Consider the following 19,746-nt stretch of genomic DNA (forward strand, 5'->3'; position numbering starts at 1 on the left):
GGGGTTAAGAAGATATACTGTTTGTAATAGGTTTTTGTGAATTGTTTGAGGAAAAAAAAAATCAAAAACGCAAATAATAAATCAGGCCTCAGCTGTGTAAAGATCAGTTCATATATTGACTCTAAATTGAAGTTGATTCAAATGTGATATTCAATCTCCTTCCTGTAGCATACCACTGACGTTACCACGGATTCAAACACATCTGTGGAGCTTTGTGGGTGGAAGCAGGGCCGCATCATCTGTGTCCATTGCTTCCTATGATTTGTAGGGAGTAGTTTTACTGCCTATTATTTAATATTCGTATTTGCCTGTTCGGGGGGAGTAAAAGTGTCTGGCATGCATCCTATTTATAGGAGTGGTCATGCCGACTTACCCCTTAGGTGGCCTTAGGTCAACAGTGGGTCGACTGCCATTGGAGGAAGCCGTCGGTGAGGCGTCCTTCAGTGGAAGCCATTGGTGAGGTGTCCTTATCACTGTACCCCCACAGCCTCTGTCCAAGTATAACATTTCAGTTAAGTTCCTTATCAGCCTCCGCAGACCCTGTGCTTCCTGTACGTCTTGTTTCCAAGGCAAGCGCGTTGCTGCTGAGCTATCCTCCCGCGTCATCCGTATGCAGGCTTTTGACCTGTAAATGCTGTGGGTGTCTTCTTGCTGTCTGTGCATATTTATAATCAAGACTCCATTTTAAGCATATTAAAAGAATGAGTGGTGGATAGCCATAGTGGGTTCCAAGAAAATACAGTGTCTTGAGCAATAGATTGGGATCACGAGGTGGGATGCGTAAGGATCGCAGAATGGAGATTGCACACATAGCAGAGTGAGAAAAATAGGGATGAGAAAGTGTGGCATATTAGACGTGCAGAGTGACACAAAGAGTGCTGGTGTAAAGAAGGTAGACAAACTATCACCGTCCAGATGCTTTGGCCTATGGTGTCCATGGTTCCACACCATGATCCATGCTGCTGGGGCTGATGGAAGTTGCATGTTGCATCATCTAGAGGGTGACAGGTTGGCTAACCAGACGGATAGTACAGATTCATGGCAAAAGTAGCGATAATAGAGTGTGTGACAGAGACCGTAGCGGTAATAGAGAAAGATAAAGGACAATAGAGGCAGAAACACAGAGGCAGACAGGTGTGAGGTCGTTTTTATTCCATATAAAGCTCAGTGGCCACCTTCGAGTTGTTGATAAAAGGGATGTGATACGCAGGTGGGCGCATTCATTACCGATGCTTAGAATCGATTGAAATAGAAATGCACCCATGATAACCAGATATCCTGGTTGGGTCATTGTATTTGCAACTATGTGAGCGATGACAGGGAGTGAGCGGTATGCGTGTCCTGTGCATGTCTGTGCAGGTGCGCACGCCGGTTGGGTTGCCACAGTCGTTCAGTGAAAGTGTGACTGTGCGTGTTAATACGATGAACAGGCGTGCTCTGCCCGCGCGCTGCCGCAGCTTTAGTCCACATGGCTCTAGATTCCTCTGGATTGTTCCCGTTCCGAGATCTAAAAGCTAGCAGTCACTTTTACCAATACAGTGATACAATTCTGTCGATATGACTGTCTTCCGGGACATTTGGGTTCCAGCTTCACTGAGAGATTCATCCTAGGTTACCCTATGTGCAGTTGCATGTCCAGACTCTTTTTACTGGAGTGGCCCAAGTGGGGCAGTGACTTATGCAGCTGTGGCATGACGTACCAGTACCCACAAACACAATGATCATAGTTTAGGATACAGGATGGCACCTGGGGAGGCCAATCAGATTTCAGTGGTAGCACGTGCCACCCCAGGCCACTCCCTGCACACGCCACTGCGCTATTCCATATTTTTGTCCTCATCACAGGAATAGCTTCAGGTGAAAACTCTGCCCACCTCACTAAGACTTTAACACAGAAAGCAGACCAAAATATCTTCTAAAAGAGCCTGAACTATCTGAATGATGACGGACAGATGACTGACTGCCCCTAATCATGCCATGCATGCTCCTAAACCATCGAATGCCTTAGAAAACTCCCTCAGGGCTGAGACCGCACATATGTCCTTTCGGAAAACACTGAAAACTTTGCTCTTTAACTAATCCATTCCCTCCTACTTCAATCATCGGCCCTGGTTCTTCCGTTACAGTGTCCCTCCGTCTGGCCCTACTGTAACTTCTTCACTTAGTCCTCACACCATTGTCACTTACTTCTGTCACGTCACTGCTAGCAGGTTCACTGTAACCACGAACCACAGTCAGGATGTCTCTTTTGTCTCACTTATTTTTTCCTCTGCGTTGTTGTTTTTCATGCAACCAAGTAAACCTTCTTGTAAGAGCGCCACGGTGCCCCTGGGCTGCTTGTGCACTACATTAATGTAAAACATAAAATAAATAAATAAGTGGCGACACTAGTGCTGCTTGGATAACAGTCATTTCTCATGTCGTTTGAGATCATCATAAATCCACTGTGGATATTTAAACCAGGTGCCTACTTTCAGTCCTGCCCGTCACACTTCCAATGTGCAATGCTTCTTTCAAAGGCCTCTTCAATTAAAGACCTCTGATTTTAGTGTGACCGACTGCTGCTGCTGCACACTTGACAAAGTGCCAATGAATGATACAAACCACTGTCTAAAATGTAGCCATTTCATGTCAGAGACTCTCTCGACCCCAGGCCATGACATCAGTTCTTCAATGGCCTTCCAGTCCTCCTTCCCATTAATATCGGGCGTGGCTTGCTTCGCGACAGGGCCTCTTTCAATGAGACCACACACATGCAGAGCAGGTGAAATGTTTACAAGAGATTGTGTACAGCAACAGCCACATCTAAAACTCTCAGGTGTCCGAAGGAGTAAACATTGATGGGGGTCTATGGGGAAACAGTGCAGGCTTACACCACAAACCTTATAATGCCTTTCTGGCAACAGGTTTGTACGTTTTTATAAGAGCTTTCCTATGTTGTTTTTACTCAGTAAAAGTGACTTAAGAGTTCATGGGCCTGATTTACAAAGCATTATGGGGATTTCCCATTCAAAATCAGCCCAATAAGAAAGAGAACATGAGATGAGCTAAGGTGTCACTTTATTAAAATATAGCATCTGTGCATAGTATGAAATTATACTGTAGCAGTTAGGTCAGCCCTTATTAAATACAATACTATTTTTACATAACCACTGATCAATCACTAACTATGGACCACCCCAATCCAAAACCTCTGCTAAAAAAGCCCATCTAATGTACCTTTGAACGCCCCCCACTGCATGTACAGGGCTCAGCCACTTCCAGACTAGATGCGGCTCATATGAATCCTTTAAAAAACACGTAGCAGTGGAGGAGGAACACACAACACCAGATCCCTTCTACATCCCTTACGGTGCCATGGTGATCTAGCGGTACTAGGCTTATTCTCCATCACTAATACAGCCCCAGCAGCAGTTAACCATCTACACTATGATCACACTTCCAGTGAAACGGGCGGGCGGGCTAGACAGACATTAAATATATTGAAAAGCCCCTTTTTTAACCTTCGACAATGTGATTACACTTACAGGTAAAGAGGCGGCAGGCTGGCGGGAAACAGTAAGTATTGTGCAAAGCCCCTTAGTTATCCTAGTGCACGTGATTACACCTACAGAAAAAAAAGGGTAAGCTCACCCGCACCCTTGTTTCCAGACCGGCAAACTACGTGTGGGCCTGCTGTGGCTGCTATGCCTGACAGGTCTGACGCTGCCGGGCGCAGCGGCCAGGGTAGGCAGACTCCTCACGGTAGTGCCAGCACCGTTAATAACGGTACCGACGCTTCCGGGGCCCCGCTCCCATGGAATGGGGACTTACATTTTAAAGGCGCCTGAATTCCCAGGCCGCCAGGGTTGTAATCTCCCTGTGGCACTAGGATGTCAGGTGCCAGTAAAATATTACGAGTCCGGCGGCAACCCGCCGGTAGCACCAGCAGGGTTAGCGCCGGACTCGTAATGAGGCCCAATCTCTTACAGGCCCAATAAGAACTGTTTATTGACTTGGATGAAATACCTTTATGGTAGCAAATTTGGAAATGGTCATGCCTGAACCCCAGAATAAAAGGCAGTTGCCAGCAGCACAGGCTTGGACACCCCAATGCAGAGCAGGCATGTCGGCATCAAGCAAACCATCAGCTATTAGTTAACAGTGATACCCCCACGAATGTAAGGAGTGCCGTCTTGCAAAAGGAAATCCATTTAGTCACATTTCAGTTTATAAAGAGCTTTGTTTTGGGCTCTTTATTAAAAACCTGAATATTCTGTAATGCAGAGGTCTGCAACCTGCGGCTTTGCATGTTTTGGACTATGACTCCCATGATCCTTTGCCATTGACAATGCTGGCTAGGGGTGATGAAAGTTGCAGTTAAAACATCTGGAGACCCGTAGGTTTCAGACTCCTGCTGTAATGACACTCATGTTTGGTGGGGTGGCGTTCCTGATTGAGGAGCCAGGCGAGAAAAGGAGGAGCCGCACGGTTTATTTTTGGAGCAAGTAGGCACTGCAAGTGTATTACTTCCCTAATGTGTCATTATAGCAATTATGCCCATGTAGGGAGTTGTGCAGGGTCAATAACTGTCCTGTACACCACCCTTAGTGGGGATGATTGCTGTTCGCATTGTGGGGTTCATCTGGTGTGCGAATAACTTTTTCAATTATTTTTTTATGGGTGTGTGAACGGATACAGCACAAGCACAATCTCCCGTAAAAAAAACAAGATGGCTGCCACCGCAGTAATGTCAATTCTGACATGGAAATGTTCTATTTCCATTGCAGAATGTCTTGGAGGGATGGAGGAGGGTTTGGGGAGGAAACAAGGATAAGCTCCGTATTGCCTCCCCACAATCAAGATAGCGGCACCCCGGGAAGGACCTCAGTTGGCTGGAAAATGCAGGCTGTAAATTGTGGACCCGATTCATGGAATTTTTTGTACAGTTCAAAATTACTTTGCACTGCTGAAAAGTGACTTTGCACTGCGAACACAAACCCTGATTCATGGAACTGTGTGTGCAAAGTGTATTTTTGCAGTGCAAATTCTGTGCAGTCATTTTGTACTGCAAAAATGACGAGGCACTGACTTTGCACTGCAAAAATACACTTTGCACAGTTCCATGAATCAGGGTTGGTGTTGGAAATGCAAAGTCACTTTTCAGCAGTGTGAAGTCGCTTTAAACCATGCAAAAAAATCTCGCTGGTGTTTCCAGCCACCTGATTAGCCGAGCACCCTTCTCCAGGTGCAAATATATGTAAAACACCAAAGCACCAGTTATCTGTTACTCTTATAACACACCAGTGTGTATCACTGGTCACCCAATGAAAGTTTCGGCCTCACGTTAGAGTCGGAAATGTTGTCTTGTTGCAACAATTATAAAATGAGGTTTTAAGTGAAGATGTAGGTTTCTTTCCATTGAAAAACATTCAAAGAATTGTTTACTGTAAAACCATGGAAGGGAACAAGGGATTGAAAGTCCGACCCAGGGCACATTTTTTAAATGAAATAAAAGCTACAAAGTGTTGAAGTGCTCACAAAGTCTGTGCATGGCCGCAGGAAGCTTTGCAAGCCGTCATTTGCTTCCAGCGTCAGGCTGTTCGGTGTGTTGCACCCTGCCCTGCGTGAGGTAACCTCTATCGATTCCTGCCTGCCACTCTTCACAAAGGCCCATCCATCGAAGCCGCGCAAGAATAGGCGATAGAAGATAGAAAATATCCCAGGAAATAAATACTGACATTTTCAAATTACAAACCCTGTGGCGCACTATTCCCAGATTCTCTTTGACGCTTAAAGTTAAACTATGATTAATGTTAAATATAAAAACCGGAGAGCGCACAAACAAAAATACTTAATGCGTAACAATTTGTTGTCATGTCAAAGCACTATAAGCAACAATTTAACAGTGGCTGATTTGACAACCTTGGGCTTAAAGAAAGCCTGCCACAGTCCCGCTGGGAGTTGAACCTGTGATTGGCAGGATGACAGCAGGTGACATGAGCAAGTGATTAACTAACTGAGCTATCCGACCTGAAGCACACGTGTATACGGTCCAACACAACTCTGTCAGGATCATCAAATGTCAGATGAGTTGCCCCCCACAGTCCGTTTAGGGGCCTATAGGTGGCAGGACGTCAACCAATGCAGCTCGAATTCTGAATCATTAACCATCCACAGACTCCAGACTTAAAGACTACTTTGGGTATGATTGTGAAAATGGTTTAAATTCATTGCAGAAATGACCCATACTTTCTCAATATTTGCATTTTTTTTCAAACTGTAAATCTATAGCAATAGAGGATTTCTCGTCATGAATTAAAAGAACCCCAAAAGGAGAACATTCCTTATTACGCCTCTCCCTCCCCTCTGCTCCGAATCTCAATCTGACAGAACTTAGGCCAGCGCAGCCTGAGCTCTACCTCTGGGGGGCGAACTTCACGGAACTCTTTCGCCAATAAGATTTCCCTGGATGTTGAGTCTTAAGTTACAGACCTTTTCCCTGCCAGAGAGACCTAGTCACATAAGACACACCTAGGCAACAATGTTACTTACTGTCCAGGTCAGAAAAACTAGCCTCAATTCCAATAAACTCCAATAAAAACATTTGTAAAGAAATTACCCACAGGATTTCTACATAATTTGCACCTGTTTAACGATTTGAACAATTCATAAAGTGGCACGTTAAGGAGCTCATTACTCAATACTGTGCCATGTTACTTGTGACCCATTAAGGGCAACTGAGCAACTTAAAGGCAAAGGCAGCCAACTTGACCGGCTAACGGCTGCATCAGTGCACATGTGCATCTGCTGGCGGCGGGTGGGAGGGTGGGCATTAAAATAGTGCTGTTCTATCAGTCACAAACTGCTTCTTTAGGATGCTTCCCTGCGCCCCGGACCCTTCACTTGTGCAAGTTGATTCTGCAACTAATTCAAGATAAGACATTTTTAATCCCTGTACAAAATGAGGCAATCAAAGGGAGTGACTGATAATTATGCATGATGAAGGAACATGATTAAACAATAAGGTCTGAGCCGGGGGCAATACCGCATCAGGTAATGACCCCGGGGCCCATAGTTACGGGCCCACGCGTAGCAAGGGCCTATAACCATGGGCCCCAGGGGCATTACCTGACACGGTAATGCTGCCCGAGGACGGGGCATATTGATATTAGTACCCCAGCCTGTTAGACCGTGGTACTAATAGTGGATTTTTTGGTTGCAAGACAGTTTGCATTTCACAACCAAAAAAACGAAATGGCTGCTGTGGATTGGGAAACGTAGTCCAATCTCCCTTTCCGTGGCAACCATACTAAACAAAGAAGATGGCCACCATGGAACGGGAGAAGGGACTACAAGTAGTCTTTTCTTTCTTTCAATAGTTGCCATTAAATCAAATGGAGAAAAAAAAAGTTAACGCAAAAGTGCCTTGTCCCTTTCCATTGCAGCCTGACTGCAGACTGAAAAGGAACTGCCGCCTCATCATGTAAGTCCTTGTTGGCTGGGTAATGCCCTTGCGAGGGCCAATGAGCTTGTTTGTTACAATCTCATTGACCCTTGCTGGGTACTAATTCCCAACACGTCACTGATTTGCACGCTTAAAATGCTGCAACTTGCACAGATTTCCCTGAGGTTGGCTGCACCTTCGACGCATTTTCTGAGCATGTGTCTTAGTTTCTACCTTTTAAATTTCATATGAATTTGGACAAAAGCATTATTGCTGACCAAGGTTAAGTGATGAAATGCCTTCCAAACAATCATCAGAAAGTGTGGCATTCACAAAACCTTGAATTTAGCAACGGTGTGCACAAATGAAAATCTGCACTTAACATGGAACCTGTATCCAAAATGTAACTTTATATCTTTCATTATCTTTCATACAACCTATCCAAATAATAACGTCTGTACTATCTTCATGAAATACCAGACACCTAAAGTGTGTCCTTGTCAGTGAGTCTCCAGAACCTTGAAACTAAAAAAACACCCCACCACAATGTACTGCAATGGAATAGAACCAACAATTCTCATGAGTGCCGGTAATAGACAAAATGTAATTGGGGAACTCCCACCCCCCCACTTCATGCACGGGGGTGGGCGGACTTTCAGTGGTGTGGGCGGGTGCCCTGAATATAGGATGCTGACTGCTTTGCATAAAAACAATGTGCATTTTGGGAACATACGAATAACCACCAATTTATCAAACAAGTTTGTTCTAGTAATTCGAACATTCTTTCCTTCTGAGCATGCAATGCACACTTGGTATAGTGCTCATTTCCTTTGTCAAAATAGTCACCCTAACAATAAAATGTTTGCAAGCATGAGAAATATATACATCGTTGGACAGTTTTAGCTGTTGAGCAAAGGATGACTTTCAGACACAGTCTGCGAAAACATGCACTGCACAAGACACAGGGCCCTGCTCGGTTCAAAGTGAATTTGCACTGCTGAAAAGTGACTTTGCATTGCCGATACAAACCCTGGTTCTTGGAAACCGTGCAAAGTGTATTTTTGCAGCGCATAGTCATTTTTGCAGTTCAAAATGACTTTGCCTGGATTTAGCACTGCAAAAATACACTTGGCACAGTTCCATGAATTTCCATGTATCAGGGTTTGTGTCGGTAGTGCAAAGTCACCTTTCAACAGTGCAAATTCACTTTGAACAGTGAAAAAAAATCCATGAATTGGGCCCACAGTGTTCATGAGCCTCAAGGCAGTCAGGGGTAGAGTGCTTCCTCAATTTGGGGTGGGGGTTGGAACTTCGGAACAATGCTGCGGGAAAACAGTTTTTGCATGAACACATCTCTGTCTTGTTCCTGAACAATTCCTCTCCCTGATTCTTAAAAGGAAAGAGGCAGTATGGGATAGTAGCCTGCCTTTACTGTTTTAAATGTATGGCAAGCAAGCACCATGTGGTACAGAAGAGTTTTATTAATACACACCTCTTGAAAGACGGCAGATAGGCCATGTGGACCGTTTCCCTAGTGCTCGGTTTCGCTCCAGTTTAGAAATGCAAGTTTTAACAGTTAACCCTTTTCAAACATTTCTATCCCAAAAACAGACCGCTTCTTTAAGGGCATTGGACGCAGTACGCAGGGTACAATTCTTTGAAACACTTTGTGCCCCTTAAATTGCAGGGCCATCAATGAAGAGGGAATTCATTATGGTAATTTCACTGGCGATAATCTCTGTAATATTTATTCACAGGATGAAAAGGCTTCTGTTTTTAAATTACTGTAATTCAAATCAAAAAGTCATCTTGACAGATGCGTAATTACAGCGCTGCTTTCCTGCCACTAGTCCGCCTCACTCCGCGGGACGGAAGAGTGATTTTCAGATTTGCTGCAGCTGAATACTTGTGTTTAAATTTCTTGGGAAGGGCAAACAGCATATGCTGGAGCCGTCTAATGAATTCAAAATGGATTCTGGTCACGCAGTGGAAGTTCTACGCCCATGGAGGCCTGCTATTCGCATATGGTGCCCTCGGGTTTGTACAGTGCTGGCATTGTGGCTTACAGCCTCTTAAGGACACATGGACACGCTCCTGCCTACATACTGGTTTGTTTTCTGGTGGTCGTAAAAGGCATTATACATATTATAAGCCTATACACACTGCATGTGTTAATATGACATGGTTCTGGTGCAGTTCAGACTCAATCTAATTGTGGAGGGTTGTCTCATGATTACTAGAGGGGGGCAGTTATGGCTGATGATGATATTTGGTGGCAATTAAGACTTTGCTGCATTCTAAAATCTCACTTCCAGTCCAGGCAAGAAACTTCAAATTCAGGCTGAGTCGCATATGAGTTTAGAGCTTATTTTAGACCTGGCTGATGTTTGGGGTACAGCTTGTTGGGGTATACTCAGTTAAATGTTCTGGGTTCTAGGTAGCTTGAAGAAAGGGTTCTAGGTATGCCTATACCCTGCTATGGGGGCAGACCTGGCTGGTAATGGGCCACCAGCCGGACCCGGACGCGTGGGCCTCACAATGGCTAAGGGACGTTTCATGCCCTGTATACATCCTACAGTGTGATTGATTGCTATTAGCGCCCAGGGCTCCATCGGGGCACTAATACTCTTAAGGTATTTTCTTTGATGGAGGATGGTCTCTATGCATATTGCACATGCCCAATTTCCTGTTGAAAAGAAAACAAAGATGGCCACTGCAATGAAAGACAGAAGAAAAGTAAACAACTTTCCTCTTTCCATAGTGCAAGCAGTGCAGCAGAGATGATGTGGTTCAGAAAGACAACAGGTAAGTGGCGTTAGGTGGGAGAGAACCAGGAAGTGGCCTAGGGTGGTCCCGAAAAAAGAAAAAAAAAGGCAGACATACACAGGTGGTGTTGGTGTGGTATTCTGCCCATGTTCCCAGCCACATGATTTGCCAGATGCACTCTGCCGGGTGCTAATAATTGTTAAAAATGTGCCCCCATCCAATTCTCAAGGTTCGACACATCCTGATAACTCTGTTATCAATCAAATGCTTGCATGAATGCATGAATTATCAGGTTTTTACCTGTGTTTTCTGAAGAATAGGTGGGTTAGTCCAGCTCTCAAGTTGAGTTTATGAGGATTCCACAACCTCATGCCTTGATCTCCAAGAGACCTGCTCCTGTACGTTTGTGGTCTGTGCTTTACTTTTCAGCTCATGTGTAAAATTAGCTACTGAAGACTCCTGGCTCTTATACAGTTCCTGTAGGCATTTACTGAATTGACAGATATTTTACTTTGAGTCCAGGCACTGAGCTCAGAAGCCCCTTCAGCCCTCATTCACTCTAACATTTTCTGTAGATGACCTGGAATTTTGATAGGGGCTAATCAGGATATAGTGGGCTTTCAATTAAATGTATAACCTCCAACAGAAGCCAGTTTTTAACTTTTAAGGCATGCACTTTGTTATTGTAGCTTTTCTGGCTGGTTTGCACTCATTCAAGTCTGGCAAGAGTCTGTAGAGGTCACTGTGTATTAAATTCCAAGAAATATTAAGCCAATCAAGATGTATGATTGAACTGTCCATTCACTGGTATTTGTACCCATTTATTGACTCCAGTTTACAGGAGGAATGGGCTAACTATCACCTAGTTATGTGATAAAGTTATGTATGCCAATGTATGACACTTTGGGTTATCAAGGCTGCACTGTCTAAATATCAGAAATGTGTAAGTGTTTCTGAAATTCACCCATCTTCCAGGTTCTCCTTCACCTCTCAGCAGCTTTCGTCACAGTAGACCACCAGATATGCATCAGCATTCTACGTCACTGCATGGAGATCAGCACGATTGTCCTCAGCTGGTTCAAATCCTACCTTACTAACCACCACCAATTCATCCAAATGGATTCCTCTAAATCACTAAATCTATCCACCGCCTGTGGAGTTCCATAAGGGTCCATCCTCTCTCTCTCTCCTGATCTTCAACCTTTACATGGAACCGCTTGGAACCCTCCTGGCTCATACTACATCCACATCCATCAATAAACAGATGGCATGCAGTTCTACATCCAAATATCCTCTGTTGAAGACATCCATAGGCATAAGGCCTGCCTCACATTAATCCAATCCCAGGGTTTGAAATGGAGCGGAGAGCTGGGAGCTATTTAGCTCCTGCTTGTAGCCTAGAAGAGCCGGGTTAGCTTGACACCAACGGCTACGAGGAGCCAGCCATGGCTCCCCAAGCCAACTGATGCTGATCAAACACACCTATATGAATTTAACTCTTGTTTCTTTGGAACAAACTATAAATTATGACACATGTATACAACATTTAAAGCATGATGGGTCAAAAACATAATGTAAAGTGGTCTGATATAGCGCTCTTCTGCCAGTAATGTTGGCCTGGTTGAGCATAGCTCGGTGAGAAAGGAAGGCAGGGGTGTTATGTCAGATAAAGGAATGGCAGAAACAGAAACCTTTGGTGTTGATGGATGCAGGTCGAAAGTACCTGTTACCTGTGTATCCATATGAAAATCTGTACGTTGTTTCTGGTTGGTATCGACTGGGCAGGTCAGCCACATGGGCATCCCCCGGATCATGGGGTTAAAAAATTGGCAGCATTGTTGTTCATAGAATATGGATAGGGTCTGAATCTGTTAAGTACACTAGACCTCAGAGGTCGTCTTTAGGAGTGTGGGAGATGTAAGGATGAGAGATTTCAGTAGTGAGGAGTTGAGGGACTGGGGTGCGTATAACGGATAAAATGTCAAGCTTGCATCTTATCTGGAAGTTATATTTGGAATGCTATGCACTAGCCCCTGGGTCTCCAGTGTTAGCTCCTGGTCACTGGTTAATGCTGGATACCCAGGAGCTGGTTTTAGCTCCTGCTTATCCAAGCTCAATTTCGGTTCCTACAATCCTGGATATCCCATGCTTACCTGAAGCTCGACCCCTCCAAACACGAATTCCTACTCCTGACCAACTATACCGAACTCCCTGACATCCAGACCTGGCTCTCAGTTAGGAACATTGAAGGCTTCACACCCTAACCTAAAAGGAGAGCTGGAGCCACGCATCCAAAGTTCATACAGACTGGTCATACATGTGCCTTTTTAAGGATATGGCCTCAACTGGGAAAAAGACAGCCTAATTCCTGCAATCTCCCTCAGCGACCGTGACAGCCCAGTATTTGAAGCTGCCTCCCTAAGTCACAGCTTTCCCATGCAGCCCTTCTGCACGGCTCCACAGCCAGCGGGTTAATCTCCCACCTGAGCTTGAATCCACAAACTCCACTAACGCAGCCCTCCACCCCACTAACAGTAGTCTAAGCCCACCTTGCAACCAAGCAAGCCAACACGATGGAGCAAAGCAGCAGTCCCACAGTTCCCAGCCTCCAAACGCCTCACAGAAGGAACTCAACTCCAGTCAAGACTATGGCGGAAAGGAATCGCCATAAAAGAACTGCAGCCACCGGACAGCTCACACCAAAGCAGAGTGCGGCGGTGGTCTCTGCAGGCCCAGCGAGACACAGTCTGTATCAACCCGCGTTTGTACGCTTGAAAAAGCAAACCTGTCTGCCAACGCAGAAGCACTTCTTCACCTTAACAACATCCTTTCTAGTGTTGGTCCCAGCGCCATGGTAACCAGGGCCACCCTTTCGGGCGGAAAGCTGTCACGCACTGTGTACAGAGAGTGGTTTACTGGCGATCTGAAAGCCATTTCATATTAAAACTATTACTCGACACACTTTTGTACCTATTATTGAAAACCTTTGAACTTGCACTGTAATAAGAAGCCTCTGGTCTCCAGGTATAAGGCGCATTATCCTTAACATGTTAATGAAAACTCAGCAGCGAGTATTGCCCCTGCACCGAATCTCGTACTCTTTTTCACTTAACACGTGTGTGACTGGCCATTCCTCTACTGCGGGGGAAATGGCTGTGAAGTCACAGGCTCTCCCATTCGCATTGGCTGATCGCGTAAGAGAAATGGTGATGACATAAAAAGAACGACTGCTTCTACACTGACGGTGCACTTTTTGGACGAAGGGCCTCATCACGAGTTTGACAGTAACCCTTAAATTCGGCAGTAACGCTATTACTGCCGAAGTTTAAGGGTCTGCCAAATCACGGAAATGGCAGATTTACCCCAAGCTTTGAGCTGGGGGCAAATCCGCCATGATTTTGCCGATTTTCGGCGCTATTACCGCCGGTACTAATAGCGATGAACGTTCCCCATTGGGCCCAATGGGGAATGGTACATTCCAGAATGGGCTCAATGGGGAATGGGGACTTGCCGTTCCACCAGACCCGTGATCCGGCGCTAATAGCGCCGGGGGTAGTGCTGGGGGTTTGGCAGTAGGGCTAATAGCCCTGGCAGTAACATCGCCGGTGTTAGCACCCAACTCATGATGAGGCCCTAAGACATGTTGTGCTAAGTGTGTGTGGCGAACTGAGGCGGCAACCGACCTGTCATGCGTGACTAGTAGCTGGCAAGTTGAAATGTGTGCCCAAAATTTTTAAATGTTTGGTATTTATTCAGAAATATGCAGGTTTTGCTTCTGAGGAGTTAGACGGGAAATCTCCTCTATGATACAGTCAATTCTGATTTGCAATCATCAGGACATCTAGAGCCATTGCATTGTAAAATGGAGACTTGAGAAGGAAAATGCCCTGGAGGGGCAGCTGTATCTTGGACATGTTACATTTAAATTTTCTTCATTAAAGGAGCCATTCATGAATGTCGACAGACTACATAGCACATCACCAAGGTGTCATGGTAGGCGTGCTAATGTCTCTGTGCAGAAAAACCTGCGCGACACATGCTCCATCGTTTTAGAGCTACTGCGGTGTAGTGGAAGCGGATAGTCAGTCTATATGTGGGATGAAGTCTCTTGGCCTCCAGTCCCGATAAGAGTTCAGATGAGTTCAGCGTCATCACTTCTGCCAAGGTCTGGCGGTCATACTGCCACTATGACTCACCTTTCGTAGCGGGGTGAGCACAAAACTTGTGTGTATGCATGGGAGGTATAAAGCGCAAACCTAGCTGGGAAGCAAATGAACATTGCACAAAGGCGATGAACCCTTGTGAATAAGTGATGGACTGTCACTAGTGAAAACCAACACCACACACCCATGCTCCTTTTTGTGCAAAGTAGGGTTTTACATTGGCATAGATAAATATAACCCTTGGATGGCAGTCAAAAAAGTTCAGCACGTGCACTGGATGCCCCTGCCCAGGTTTCACCACCACAGCACGAGGACCAGTCCTTTGCAGCTACCAGACCTATCAGCTCTGGCTAATCACTGTTGCAGCAAAGTAGAGGCCATGGATGGGCGCAGCAGCCACTGCAGGTCTCGTCTCAGTCCCTAGTGCAGCACTTGTGCACCCCACGACCATCAGCTCACCACAGTTGCAGTAATGTAGAGCCCATGGGTGGGTGCGGCAGCCACTGAACGCGTCTTCCGACTCCCTAGCGCAGCAATCCTGCACCCCCTCACCATCAGCTCTTGATGACTACTGGTGCAGTAATCTGCCTAGTGGAACGATCTGGCACAATGCTTTGAAACCCCCTAAACCCTCACTGTTTATGTGTGAGGCCAAATGGATGACTCATCTGCTGCGGTTTCCCATCATTTGAAATTCCTATAGACCTGGGGGACCTCCCGCTAACGGCTCGCCATCTCCCAATCGCATTAGGGAATCTAAAAGGCTTTGCACAGAAATGGCAATGTTTTTTGTTCAGTGCTGCAATTCCAAATAGCAAAAAACATAGCCCTCTTCCATGCCAGTTTATCGAAGTTCATTGGAGTAGCGAATCAATGCAGGGCCCTTGGAATCAGGGCTCTTGACTTACCCTACAACTTTAAGAGTTACAGCCAACCTCATTTAGTGCTCTCTCCAAATGTGTTTTCTGAACTCTTAAGTGTTTAACCTATCCTGCTTCTTCAATTAACAGCTCCCCGAAGGACAGCAACAGAACATTAAAATCACTTTGTTTCTTAAGATCCCTTTTTTTACGCAGTAAACTTGAGCGTTCCTTCAAGGTAGGATCATAGACTGACACAAGCCTGGCGGAAAATGTTAAGCTCTTGTCCAGAACAAGAAGGGAGACAGACATAGCTACGGCAGGCGTCATCTTTTTAAAGTGACCCTGTTACCCTTTTACTTACCCATCTCCAGGCAGTTAGCCTGCATGCGGTGTCGGAATAGGCCATCGGCTTTCCCCCGTGAAGAAGCACATTGCAGGGATCCTGGCTCCATCCACCTACAGCCTGGGGGCAAAACACTGTTCTACAGGTAGGTGCCCAAGTGTGCTTGAGTTTACAAGTTCTGATGACGGCGCGACGGATCTCTTGCTCATTATTTTAGATTGCGCTTAGTTGATAGCATCATACCCAATGTATAGGATTAACCAAAGAAATCTATAGATAATGGAAGGCGGCATCAATGGCATCCAATTTACTGCGTTGACGACTGCTGTACATAAGCAGGCCAAGAGATGCTGCCCATAAGAAGGCGCATTGGTTGGGTGGACAAAGGGGGAAAAGTCAATTACGGCATTCATGCATCTGACCCCTCAACGCAGCAACGTCCCAAGTCATTCAATGCAAACAAGTCGGGGACATGTCCCAGTTGGTTGTACGGGCCCCACTCTGAAAATCTGGTTTTCTTAAGGCAATTTATTGAGAAGGAACATATCCCATTGGCATGAATGTGGCCTCTTGAAGACCACCACGGCACTGCTGACCCTTCCACAGTGCCGCCATTCTCTTCCAGTTCATGTGTCTTTCAAGCAGGATGCCGGCTGTGAGAAAGTCACGGCCCTTTGCGTACAATGGACTCCGGCATAGCTCTCATACCACACAGGAATTCGAGTCCCTCCCGATGAATGATGACTCAGTACTATTCAGACCCCAAGAGGAAGCAGATGCGTGGCACCTTAGAGGATGAGTGGGATCTCACTCACCACAGGCACAGGAGCGGGATGGCTCTGCATCTCTCCCCTCACGGCACAAGGAGAACCGCGCTCCAGACCTCACTCCCAAAGGGAGTGCGGGCCTTTGAGCACAACAGGCGAGGAATGGCATTTCAGAAAATCATGTCATTGTGTTTTGATCTGGTCACAGGAGAATACATGCCTGTTTTCTCTAACAAAACAGGTGCTGCTTCCACTCAAAAGGAGTGTCTGGTAATGAAAACTCCAAGCCAATCCATCTTCTGGTCTGCCAGAGGGTAAATTGGGGCAACTCGATCTCCCACTATTATCGCCCAGTGATTGACTGGTATATACAAAAATAAGAAGTGGCTTCTAGCTAATGTGTTGTTGTATCCTTGACGTGACTCCTTTGCAATAATAGAAGTAAGCGGCTCGCCTAATTGGGATCTCCCTGAAAGAGCCCCCATCAGTCTTGGCCCGCAGTGATCTGCCAAAGAAGAATGACAGCTCCAACCCCCGTGGCAACCTTCCTTGAGCCCCGGACTTTTAAAAGCCGGGCAGCTTGACAGAGAGTAGGCCTTTGTGCTTGCCAGAATGGCACTGGTTGAGTTACTAGCTCGTCCAGAAATGCTTTTATCTCTGCCCCCAGCCTCTGTCTCTTTAGGCATTCCACCCTATTCGGCTCTTTCTTAAAGTATGTGGAAAGTGCATCAATCTGCCCTAGAAGACATCTAAGCACAAAAGATGCTACAAACAGGGGGGCGTCGATAAAATGCATGATGGAGTCGACCCCCCTCCCATTGTATCGGAAGTTCGGGTTGAGCACGTCCAATCCTTGCATCCAAGGCCATCCTTGGCAGTCTACCTTGTGCGTCAAGACATACCTGGATTACAGAGCCATCGCTGCCCTATACGATTGGTTTGCAGTGGGGTTTTCGGGCATCAATGAAAGCACCAAAAAAGCAAAAACCAGGAAGGCCGGGGAAGGTGCCATAGAAGACCTCAAACCTACCTCGTTCGACCCTCCAGGGGCCCTCCTCCCATTTCACAGGTGACCGGTCTAACGGTGCCCACCCCCTGATGACGCGTGAGGCAAGTCACGCCACTATAGAGCGCGCCATTTCCCCGTCCTGCACCTGAGTGATTTGGGGCCTCCACACTTCTGGAAAGGACATGTAATCGGATCCGTTCTGGGGAATATTGTGGATGGATCTGTGGGCATGGTGCGAGGCTGGCCGAATAATGCACGTGACGCTTCTTGTGGTATGCTAATTTGTTTTTTTTATAAATCATTAAAAACAGTTCACTGTAAATAGTCACACAGTTGTGCACAATAGATTTAAAAAAAAAACAGTCGAGCAGCTCGGGGAAGTGCAGACGTGTGTGTGTGTTTAATCTGCAGGGCACGGTGTCAAACCTTAAAAGAGGTCAAGCCAACCGTTCATCATCCCAACGCAGTCGCGTTTGGTTGCGTCATAAAACACCGAGACACAATTCAGCAAAGGACTTGGCGCGCCCAGTAGCGTGTGCGTCTTGTGTACAGCGTGGAACTCTTTCTACAACCCGCAGCAGGCTCCTCCAATCGGGTGCACAGATCAGACGCCAGACTTGGCCTGCTCCAGGGCCAGCGAAGCACAGGACATTTCAACAAATAATCAGGGGCTCAGTGTGCTTCCATCCAGGGCCTGGGGAAGAAAGTCACAAGCCTAGAACAGCCACTCCCTGCTACGTGACAAGGAAGACATGAGCCAACGGAACAGCTCAAGGCAATGCTGCAGACTTGATGGTGTACTTACTGCGGCCTCCGGTCGGGTGCACTCCAGCATTATGGAGCCGGTCTTCTTGGGTTCGAACTGCAGGACAGGTATGCCTCGCTTCCCGCCTGCAAGCCAGCCGCGGCCTTCTGCGGCCATCACTCTGCACTTCCTTTATTAAGCGCAGGCACTTGACGGCATTGCTCACGACAGCAGCGTGCCAACAGGTCGCAGTGGCCAGAAATGTGCCAGGTGGCCGAGTTCGGCCTGGAAGGGCACTGGGGTGCGCCAGCGTTTGCCACTTAGTCGTGTGGGCGGGTCACAGCCAGGCTGACTGCGAACATGTGCAGAACAGAGAGGACGCCGAAGCCATAGAGGAGGGCAGCTACCCCCCCCCCTTAACAAAGGAATGTGTTTACACTGGCAACGCGTAGTCCATGCAAGAGAGTGTGTGCTGAGCGGGGAGGGGGGAGGCGAGGGGTAAAGGAAGCGGATCGACAATAAGCACTACGTTTAATAATACATTCACTCTGCAGATAGCCCTAATCCAACATGGAAATTAAATGAAAACCAAGCAGAATGTTTAAACCATCAAGAAAACGTGTTCGTGAATACATTTCCAATGTCCTAAACACTCTGCTTAACCCTGTGTTTTAACACATTATAGGATGTCAAGATTGCTTTGAAGTAACTCCTCTGTCAGTGAATCGCAGTAAAGGGTGAGGAGGCACAGAAACAGAAATTGAAGGCAATGCTGAACAACAAGAGCCCCCCTCCATCTCTTTTCAAATAACAAAGATACATTTGGTTCCTCTCTATGCTCCCAAAACAATGTGCTGCCAGATGCTGATCACCCCAGAAGAGGTATGCCTCAGACAGAACGCGTGTGATGCACAGCCATATAGCCAGAGTGTAGAAGCCAGGCCTTTTTTGAGTTTTATTAAACTAATACAATGATACGGGTAATTCCATCCCAGGAAGAGGCAACTGCTAATCAGATTCAACTTTCACAATCTCCATGCCAAAAGCGTAGTATATACCTGTGCCCTGCTGGATCAGTATCCTGATGTGCAGTGCCTGCTCTCCAGTGGCATAGAGCAGGTTCAGAGGTCACAGGTGCCTATTTGACAGCTGTAGTGACAGCCAACACTCTGCAGCACCAGGTACCATTTAAGATATGTACCGCTGTTCCAAAAAGTACATAAAACTGTAAATATAAGCCATACCTGAGTTTAGGGTATGGCGGCTAATATCTCTCATAATTATTTCAGCCACGGCAATTTGATATCACATGTGTCAGCCCTGTGAACCCAGAAGTTGCCTCTCTTTTTTCCTTTGTGAGAGCAGGAAACACACTCCCCAATGAGACAGCCACTCCATAGGAAGGTGTCCTGGGAATAAACATTGAAGAGTACACCCGTTCATATAAGGAGTAGTCTTACACCAGGTTACAGGTTATTGCATACCAAAGGTTCCTTTGATTCTATGCAGAAAGGTCGGGGTTAGTGTACACAGAGGGAGCTCCTTACAGCTGGAGAAAGGTACCACCCTCTTGTTTCTTTCTGCCTCCATCTTTCCTTCCTGTGCCCTCCACTTCTTGTAGCACAAAGCACTTTGGGTGTGATGTCAGAAGGCAAAGTCAATTT

General features: G+C 46.3%; 1 protein-coding gene across 6 annotated transcripts in view; it reads right to left on the reverse strand.

The window, feature by feature from the left end:
• EFNA5 (ephrin A5) overlaps positions 1 to 19,746 on the reverse strand; it is a 447,049-nt gene that overhangs the window by 155,678 nt on the left and 271,625 nt on the right. The window contains exon 1 of one of the 6 annotated variants that reach the window (XM_069625474.1): positions 18,143 to 18,298. The exons of the other annotated variants lie outside the window; for them this stretch is intronic. The gene's annotated coding sequence lies outside the window, so the exon portion shown is untranslated. Of the gene's footprint in view, positions 1 to 18,142; positions 18,299 to 19,746 lie in introns of those variants that run through there. 6 annotated transcript variants of the gene reach the window in all.

This window comes from Ambystoma mexicanum, chromosome 6p (genome assembly GCF_040938575.1).
Source record: "Ambystoma mexicanum isolate Mex_15411 chromosome 6p, UKY_AmexF1_1, whole genome shotgun sequence".
Lineage (NCBI taxonomy): Eukaryota > Metazoa > Chordata > Amphibia > Caudata > Ambystomatidae > Ambystoma > Ambystoma mexicanum.